Source organism: Sorex fumeus, unplaced genomic scaffold (assembly GCF_029834395.1).
Source record: "Sorex fumeus unplaced genomic scaffold, SorFum_2.1 ptg000037l, whole genome shotgun sequence".
NCBI lineage: Eukaryota > Metazoa > Chordata > Mammalia > Eulipotyphla > Soricidae > Sorex > Sorex fumeus.
In genome coordinates, this window is record NW_026606094.1 from 17,959,214 (window position 1) to 17,970,000 (window position 10,787).

A 10,787-nucleotide genomic window follows, 5' to 3' on the forward strand; every position below is an offset into this window, starting at 1 on the left:
TGAAATTCAAAACTGAAATACCTTAAAGGTTGGTTGGGAAAACAAATTGTAATGAAGCTACTAAACATATAAATATAGGTTTTCCTCTATTTTGTTGTACTTTTCTCAAATAAAATGCACAGTTTTGTAAATAAAATATATTGATTTTTAATAGCCTACCTTCCCAGCATGGAATATTTTGTATAAATAAATATCCTACAAATTTGAAATGTTCTTTTTACACATATTCTACTTAACATAATACTGAAATTGCTTTTTAATTATTTTTTAAAACTATATTAAGGGGTCAGAGAGTCAATACAGTATGTATGCTTGCCTTGCATGCAGCCAACTCAGATTCAATCCCTGGCACCACATAAGGTTTCCCAGCTCTGCCAGGAGTGTTCCCTGAGCACCATTGGGTGTGGACCAGAAACTAAAAATACATAAAATCAAGCAAAAACTAAACAAAAACCTTCATTTATTATTTTTAGTTTTACAGGAAAATTGAATGGACAGCAAGTCCAGGAAACAAATATACACTCTGATTACAATCCCAAACACACACACAAAGTTATAACTGTGTATGAGTGTGTATGCATACACATGCACTCTAACACTGATCCACAGTATTAATATCCTGGAATAGTGAGGCATATTTGCCATAATTATGAACCTATAATTTAAAAAAATTACTAATTGTGAACCAATTCAGAAGTTTACAGAACTGAACTTGCCACAGAGGGCTCAAGGGGTGGCTGAGAGAGGACCATGGCCCATTGGTAGACGGAAGCACAGACTCCAGTGGTGGGTATGGTAGATCACTAAATGCACTGAACTGTCATAAACACTATATTGCAAATCATATTTGTAAACATGTATCTTCAATAAAATTGGGAAAAATTATTAACTAAGGTCCATTGTTCAATTTAGAATTTATTATTTTTTGTTGCACTGTTCTATTGGTTTTGGGAAACACATCATCTACCATTGTATCCACCATTGCTGTATGACACAGAATAATTACACTACCCCCAAATCCTACCAATGTCTACTCCTTCCTCTCTAACACCACCACCCAATAATAAGCAACAAGTTATCTTCATTTTGTTTCTAAAGTTTTGCTTCTTCCAGAATGTCCCACGTCTTTTCATGGATTAGGTAAAGGCCCTCCCGTTGATCGTCGATTTGCTCGAGCGGGCCCAGTAACGTCTCCATTGGAGACTTTGTTGTTACTGTGTTTGGCATATTGCATACTCTCGGTAGCTTGCCGGGCTCTCCGAGAGGGGCGGAGGAATCGAACTTGGGTCGGCCATGTTGGCCGCTTGTAAGGCGAACGCCCTACCCGCTGTGCTATCGCTCCAGCCCTTCATGGATTAATAGATGATTTTTTAAATTACTGAATGAGCATGAATGTACACATGACAATTTGTTTGATATGATGAATATATGTATCACAATTTATTAGCTATTCACTAACTAAAGAATATTCTAGTCACTTTGTAGTTTTGGCAATTACATACAAAGTTATTGAAAATATTCTTCTACAATTTTTTATAAGAACTTAAGATTTCAATTCATTTGGATCACTATTTAGAAGCACATAGCTGTGTTCTGTTCATCATGATCATAAACTGTCTTCTAATGCTGCTGGATCATCTGCATTCCTACTAAGAATGAATAACAATTCTTGTAGCTCTACAACCTTGTCAACATTTTGTGTTGTCAAGAATTTAATTTTAAACCTTCTTATGAGATATAAATGTATCTGATGGGGGGGGATGAATTTTTGGTTGGAGCAGCAGATGCAGCTGTGTTGAGGGCTTACTCCTGGCTCTGTCCTCTGTCCTCAGGAATCACTCATGGACATGCTCAGGAGACCATATGGGGTGCCAGGGAGTGAACCCATATCAGTCATGTGCAAAGCAAATGCATACTGCTGTATCTCTGGATACCTCTGGCCCCCGCCATATCTTTTTTTTAACTTACTTTCTCTATATATTTAATTTTTAATTTCTCTAATGAAATAAATATCAAGCATGTGCCATATGTACATTTCTTTGATACAAGCTCTTGTTTACTGTGGAGCTATGTGTATACTTTGAATACAATTTTTAGATATGTGGAGGTATTTTTACATATTATTTTTCCATTTTGTGATTTGTCACTTAATTCTTCTAACAAGTTTTGACCAGAATAGGAGATTTTTATTTCAGTGAAGTCCAAGTTACTCTTCATTCCTCTCTCTACAGCTACCTCCCCTTCCTTCCTTCCTTGAAGATGGTTCTGATGTTTATCTAAAACAGCTATCAGCAAGAGCCAGGGAAACAGCACAGGGATGTGTTCCACATAGGAGTCCTGCGAGGGCAACAAGCAACACGAACAGTAGGCCTGGAGGCTGATAAGCACTATTGAGGGTGTCCCTTTCCCTAGTGACCTCCAGACCTCAATGGATTGCCCTAATGATCTCTGTTACTGTACCACAGGGTCTGAGCAGCACCAGTGCTTGCACTGAAAGGCTGGTACAACTGGCTAAGTGAGTGCTACTCTGAGTGTTCCCCAGTTCCTTGAGCACTTCTTGGGGGTCCCCCACCTTGCAAAAACAATCTGCTATTACCAAATCCAAGTTTTCTTTATTTTTTCTCATTTTTCTCATACTCCCAAACTTTAATAACTTTGCATTTTACACAGAATTCCACAATCCATTTTGAAATCATTGTTGTTAAAGTCATGGGTGGGTATTCGATTTTGCCTATGAATATTCAGTTATTCCAATACTTTTTTTTAAAGATTATATTTCTTTATTGAGTAACCTTTGCTCTTTTGTTAATGATCTGTAATTATGTGAGTCTATTTATGGGCTCTTAATTTCTTTTCAAATGATCTTTGATGTTTTTACTTTATGCTATCAATATCATTGAAACTTTATACAGAGTATCAAAGTCACATCGTGTCAGTTCACTGATTTTATTCTTTTTTTATATTGTGTTATTCTAGGTGGGTGGAATTTTAGTATACATTTAAGAATCACTTTATCAATATTCACAAAATAATTTGTTGGGATTTGAGTGGAAATGTAGAACATCTACAGAACAAGTTAGGAAAAAGTGACATTAAATATGCCTATCCATGAACAAGCATCATCTCTAAAATAAGATACTCCTTCCATCAGAATTTTGTAGTTTTTTAATATTAGTGTTGTACATATTTTGTTAGATCTATGCGTGTGTCTCATTTTTGGATGGATGCTAATAAGCTATATTGTATTTTTTAATGTCAAATCCCAATTCTTCACAAGGGAAAATGAAATAATTGAGTTGTGTGTTAATCTTGTTTTCCTCAGTACTTATATAATCATTTATTATTTCATTGCTTGATTCCAAAATGTTATTTTTCATATATACAATCATGTCAGGTAGCTGTATTTCTTCCATCTCAATGAATGCATCTCATTTTTCTATTATTCTCTTGCTAAAGCACTGTGTTTTCTGGTATAATATTGAATACGAGTAATAAGAGAGTACATTCTTGCCTTATTCCTGATCTTGGCAGGAAAGCTTCTAGTTGCTCAACAATATAATTTCACAGCAAATATCCATTCACTCACTGCATCATATAAAAGAATTCAGAGGCTATTATTCTCTTTTACCTACAATTACATATATGAGATTCAGCCATGTTGTAAGGTTTAGAGCATTTTTCTGTAAATGACAAAATTTTCATATTATTTGCAATTTTTCAATTCTCCAATCAACCTCAAATGGGAATGTAAATGAATTATTCAAGTTAAATAACTTTTAAGTTTCATAATATCTTTAAATAATAAAGACTAAGGTTTCAAATGATAAACAAATGTTTTATGCCAGTGAAAAAAATGATAAAGTTTGCAATCTTTTTCTACATCTAGCTCAACAATAGACACATTTTCTACTGAACATATAATACACATCTTACTTCCTAACTATGCATAGTTTCTGTTAAACTTAAGAATCCTGACTCACAATTACATGAATACCAGAAATAGTCAAGTTTTCATGGACTTATCAAACTATTTCAAATAAAATATGAATCAAGAAATTATAGATATTTCTCACTAATGAAATTTCTGACAAAGTTTCCAGATACAATGTCAATAGAAATATCTCAGTCAAATCCTGTGAAGACATATGTTTCAACTAGAGATATGACTGGGTGAAAATACATGGTTTTGTTGCATTTGACTTTGTAATTATTTTCTATCAAATGTTAGACATTTAAATATTAAACAATATCAAAGAGGTTATTTTCAAAATAACTAACAAATCAAATTTATGGCAATTAAGCCATTACACTGCATATCAAGTTTCTACACTAGGTTATTTTCTAGATGAAAATAGTGAGGACAAGAAATTTCCTCCCAAATACATTTTCTAAAACAGATATTGACTACATCACTATCATTATTCACTTTAACATATGATAATAACTGAATTCTGTATTTCTAAAAAAAATTATTAATACATACTTTTAACTTATTCCTGATAAGACAACAACATAGGAAATAAGACTTTTCAGTACTGACAAAATTTATACATTTTTAAAGTACATATTAATGAGTTGATGCCACTTCAGTTTCACAACGAAAATGAAAAAAGAATTTAATGTCTCTCTTACTGGGAGAGACATCATAATAAATATACTAATATAGTCTTATTCTCATATATGAAAAACATTAAGCAAAAAGTAATAACCAAGTTTAGAGTTAAAAAGGATTATAATGGCCCAGCCATACACAGTGAATCAAGAGATTACTTTCATCAGAATTCTTTCAAAAAAATTTTATGCCCCTAAAAATAAGTTTCAAATAATTCTCTCTGCATTATTGTTAGAATTCATAACCTTATGTTGTCAATTAGGAAATGCTAACACAAACAGAAATTTGAAAGTTATCAATACATTAATGTATATTTTGTAAAAAAAATATACAAATTATAATGATTACATATTTTTCTAATACCTGAGTAGCCCAGAATCTGAAGAGGTGAGAAATGCAGAATACAGAAAGATGACTTACATTTGGAAGGTTAGACTTTAATTTTCTCTCCCAGGGCTGAGGAGTTTTATTCTTCGTGCTTACAATGCTCTTTTCTCCACAGTATTCTTCTATTTCCAGAATAGGTCAGGACAAAGCTTCAACAGACGTCTATTATTTGTTTGATCTAGGGGGAAATTATACTTTTAATCAATTATTACAAAATGCATCAAACTTTTTTTTTACTGAGCTGGGGGTGGGGGGAGGTCTAATTATTTTCTGTTCAATCTGAACTGAACAGAAAAAATAAGAATTGCCATTGTTGAATATAATAATAAATAAATCAAGTACTTTAAATTAACACCACTAAAAGAAGCCCACATCTATCTTCATTTTCATTTTTATGGCTAAGAAGCATAGCAAGAGAAAATTAATATTCAAAATCCAAATGACTACAAAAGCCCACTCAAATGTATTTTTAAAAAGACTTTAACATAATTTTGCAAATCCTCGAGTTTGAATGAACTGGCAGAAACGATTAGGTATCAAATATTTTCACTCATTCATTTTAATGTCTTAGGGCTAAAGAATTACAGGATGATTAGAAGAGAGTAAAGGAAAACCTTTTTTTTTTTTACGTTGTACTGGAATTATAAAGCAAGATGTTTTCAAGTGCATGAAGCACACCAGAAACAGATAGCAGTACATCTGTAAAGGGCAAGACATCTGAACAGGAGTTTTCAAGATGGTATAGAGTTTGGGAAAATGCAAGCCAGACATGTTGATCAAGTCAGGGTACATAGTGAGGGTATATACTTTAAATCTGATCACATGACAATTCTCTAACAAATTTATAAGAGTACAATTCACGCATCCTACTTTTACAAGAACACACCAAAAAATGTGACATGTACTCATAATTTTAAGAGAATTAAGTTTTATATTTGGAAGCTACTCTCAGCTAAGGTTCACTTTCAGTATAATCCCAAGCCAGGGCTTTGGGGATAACCCTGTGGTGCGTATGCCAGGAGTTGAAATTAAGGCTTCACACATGCCAATCAAATACTCTGTCGATGAGCCATATCCCCCAGCCACTAGAAATTAATTCTATTGTACAATTTTCTATTAAATTGTAGGTTTCTAATAATGGATTTTTTCTGCCTCATTAAAATAAAGTATTATGATAAATGACCTCAACTTGTATCCTATCAAGAATCACACCTTCTGCCACACCTTAAAGTCATTCACAATGCCAGTAATACATCTGAATGTACGGGAGCATTTGGTGAGATTACTGAAGTGGAAATATTAAAGATGAAAATATCTTTTGAAAATGTATATGTTTGTTCTGTGAAAGTAGTTTCTACTTAAAAACAATCATTCTTCCCATTAATGAAAAATATATTATGTAGAAAAAATATAAGGATGCCAATCACAGCAATATCAGCATAAATACAAAACCTAGTAAGCATGTGGGCAGAATACATCTTTTTCAACTACAGATCTGATCACAAGTTGATCACAGTGTGACCCATTTCTGTTAACTATGGAGAGATACTTTCTTTCATTTACTACATACCTCAAAATAATTTCTTGTTCCATTTGGAACAAGAAGCAAATTTGACTACCCAATATATAAGAGACTGAAGAATAAAAACCACTCAAGAATAGATTGTGAAAACATAAAACTATCATATTATTTTTCCTGCGTCAACAAATCTAGAGAAAATTTTTAACAGTATTATTTAAAATATCAACATAAAATTTCTGCATGAATATATTTTCATACGACTTTTCAAACTCAGGTAGTTCTACATTAGTTTCTAGAAGATGACAGTATTTCTGTATTTTTGGTCAGTGAAGATCAATGCACTTTTCTTTAGGGAAAGCTTTAAACTGACAGAGGATGAATGATTGACATCAGTAACAAATACTTTTTGTTGTCCCAGAATGACATGTCATTTATAGCAATACCTATGCTAATTAATGCCATTTATATCTGCCAGATGTGTCAGAGAAATGTGCCAGGCCCTTCACAGAATATAGGCTGACTATGGCTAAAATTGCATTATAGATATGAAAATGTATCTCTTTGTGACAAGGAATTGATATCTTTCTCTTCTCTTTATTTATATATATATAAAATGTGTGGATGTATGTATATGTACATACATAGAATATACTTTAGATAGCAGAAAAGTTCACTTACAATTAGTTATCCCTCATAATCTGAACTTATATTTTGTAAAACTTGCTAGTTTTACAAAAATAAAATTTTACTTTGGAAGGTTCATATGCTCTATAATCTCAACTCAAAATAATTTAATAAAATGAGCAGAAAGATAGTACAGGAGTTAATGTGCTTGCCTTACATGAGGCTGACTCCTGCCTGAGTCCTGTCACCACTTATGACTACCTGAATGTGAACAAAAGTAGGAGTGACCCCTCAGTACAGAGCCAGGAGTAGCCCTCGAACATCACTAGGTCTGACTCTCCTCAAAAAAAAAAATTAAGCAATACTTGTGTACCAGGGTACCAGAATTTTTTAATAAACATGTAATATATTCAGTAAAGTCATCAAAACTATGAATAGAATTTTTGTCAGTGAATTTGGTATGTACATAGAAAGTCCATAATCATTAAATCCTCAGTGACTAACAAAATATGTAAACTTAATTCTGGGTTGCCTGACAAATGTACTTATTTAAGAACCTTATTTTCTTTATTTTCAGTTAGCCCCTTTTCTCAGAATTATCCAAGTTTGTATATGTTCCTCCTAGGTCTCAATTTATCATGAATCTACAATTTGATAATCAACATTTTTTCTTGTATTCCATAATGCTATAACATGACAAATATTTTGGGGGATTATAAATTTCACTCTTTTAATAGTAAAAAAATCAACACAAATCGATCAAGGATTTAAGAAATCCCCAAATGCTGGAAACAGTATTTTATGATCAACATAGAACCATCTCATAGTTGACAAATTCAAATTTGACATCTGATATCTCGGTTACTTAACTTTTCAAATTCACAAGCTTACTACTATACATGCTTCTCTTCTTAAAATTCCCACCTGCACTTGCCTGAAACAGCCCATTCTTGATTAATCCCCTCAGACAGACCTTTTTTTTTAAAGTCTCTGCCTGTTTCTTCTCATACAAGTACCTCCTCAATATCTGTTTGCCCAATAGATTATCCTGTTTTCTGTTCTTTGCTTCAACTCTATCTCTTACACCATCACCTGCTGAAAGTGATACTGATATATATACACATATACAGATACATATGTGTATATATACATGTATTATGTATATAGATTCCACAGTTTTTTCCTGAACTGTAAGATAGACTATCTACCAGATATATCAGATATATATTCACAAAACTGGTTCCCCATTTTTATAGTCATATTCTCTCTAACCCATATTTAACATTGCCTAGCCTTTTGTCATCTTTTATTTGAGTCAAGTTTTGGGTTTTTTGGTTTTTGAAATATCAACCAATAGTATTTTTCCCCAACAAGGGAACAGCAAAAATTTGTGGAGACAGTTAAGTCCTGCAAAGAATTTAAAATTAACAGAAGCAAAGAAGGAAAACCCAAACGCACTAGAACAGGCAATAATGTCAATGTGTTTATGATATTTCATTAGTAATCCCAAAACAGTTCACTTATAAAAATTGTTTGCAGCTGGTGGCTAAATCTTAAAGCATTACTGGAAAGAATAATGACAAACATAAAATGTACCAGGGAATCACAAAATATTCAAAAGAAATAGTATAAAAGTGAAAAATAGCAAAACAGAAATAAGTTGGTATGGTAGTAAAGATGTGGAAACAACTGTATTTGGTCTGTAGGCATGCACTATTGAAACAAGTCTTACAAAATGTAAGAGGCTGAAAAACTGTATGGGGAGGAGGGAGGACGAAAGACATAAACAGAAGCAAAGGTATTGAATTCAAAGTGTGTGAATGTGTTTTGTGTGTGTTGGGGGGAGGGGGTCATACCCAGCAGTGGTCAGTGTTTACTCCTGGCTCTGCACTGAGGGATCAATCCTGTGCTCAGGGATCACTCCTGAGGTGAGGACCAGGGAACCATATGGAGTATAAAGGATCAAATGTAGGTTAACCGCCTTACGGGCAAGCATCCTACCCACTGTACAACTGGTCTAGTCCCAGAGGTACAATTTTTTAGGACTTAATAACAAATCTGTTTCTAAAAAACAGTATCAACAAGGTCTGTAAGGGTCACAGATTATCCCTCAAGGCTAAACTGAATCACTATTCTATATCCAAAAAAATAATGTGACTGTAAAAATGGTTTCTTTAAGAAAGCCTAGTCTGAAGGCTAAAAAAAAATCAATAAAAATGGTCAGAAAAATAAAACAGCAATTAAGTCAATTGTCTAATATGCAGTTGATCTCAGTTCAATTCCCAGCACAACATAGAATCTCTTGAGCACCATCAGTAGTAACCCCTGACAATCTCACCTTCTTATCATGAAGATGAGATTCAGAAACAAAAATAAAATAAATTCAATACAAATATTTAAGGATACTATGCATTTAGATTTTAAGAAGTACTTCCTGTTTAATTTTATTACAAAGAACAGATTGTAAATAAACTTCCATTCTCTCTTTATCCTATGCCACTTAAACATCTTCACTTGAATATTCTGTTTCTGGTCTTTCTTCAAATATATAATGACACAATCTTCAGAATATTGTACCAGATCTTTAATTTATTCATGGACATTTTTTAAATGCACAGGAAAGAAGGGGTTTAATGAAACAGTACAAGGAGGTTTTCTTACATATGACTGACTTCAGTTTGATCTAGTACTGCCAGAAGTTACCCACAAGTACTGAGCCAAGAGTAAACCCTGGTGGTGATCCAGCCACCTCCTCAAGTATATATATGAACCAAAAAAGAACCAATGTGTCCATTAATGATCTTTAAAATCATGTTTCTTCACCCATTATTAGGATGGTCTTTCTTTTATTTCTCCAATGACAATATAAAATCCATCCACCTCATCCATCATAATTCTTCTCCTTCATCCCTCAACAAGACCAAATTAACTTCAAACATCTCTATTCTGATGAATTTTTGCAGAATATAGTCATAACATAGTTCCCCAAATGTATAATTTTGTTATCTTCTCAACTGAACCAACAGGAAGTTCAGTAGAACATATTAATAGTTAAATAAAATAAATTTGATTTCTAATCAAACAGATAAACCTCTGGCGCCTTTTCTTAGAGTGCCTCAATTACTGTTTAGTGGAAGGAGGGGTTACTTAATGTTCACCAAATAAACAAAAAAAACCAAAGGCTTTTATCAGGATAAACTCTGAACTTTACTTTGGTCCACTGGTTTACTCCTCATTTCATGTTTACCTTGATCAAATATGAAAGTCTCATATGTTCCATGTAGAATGACTCTCATCTTTCAGTTGTATTTGTTTAAATTGTACATACTCTTCAAGACTTAATCCCTGACACATTTGTATGCATATTTGATCTCTCACATTCAATAAAAACAATCTGAATATAATATTATGCCTTAATTATTAGTGTCTCAAAAACCTAGCTTTGTTATGAAGTACTGAGTCATAAGACAAGAAATAGTGCATAAGCTCTGAACTACAGTCATAAGCTCAGGACTACAGTCATCTGACAAGAAACAGTGCATAAGCAAGACTCAGAACTACAGTCATAAGACAGAAAGTTATGATAAATACTTTTCTTTTATGTTCATCAATTTCAGGAAGTAATTTTTACTGCCACTATTT

At 33.0% G+C, this 10,787-nt stretch overlaps 1 protein-coding gene across 7 annotated transcripts in view; it reads right to left on the bottom strand.

Moving 5' to 3' along the window:
• The window catches only part of FOXP2 (forkhead box P2), a 568,485-nt gene that overhangs the window by 487,687 nt on the left and 70,011 nt on the right, over positions 1-10,787 (bottom strand). For all 7 annotated transcript variants that reach the window (XM_056118036.1, XM_056118034.1, XM_056118033.1 and 4 more), the window contains exon 2: positions 5,033-5,177. The gene's annotated coding sequence lies outside the window, so the exon portion shown is untranslated. The remainder of the gene's footprint in view (positions 1-5,032; positions 5,178-10,787) is intronic.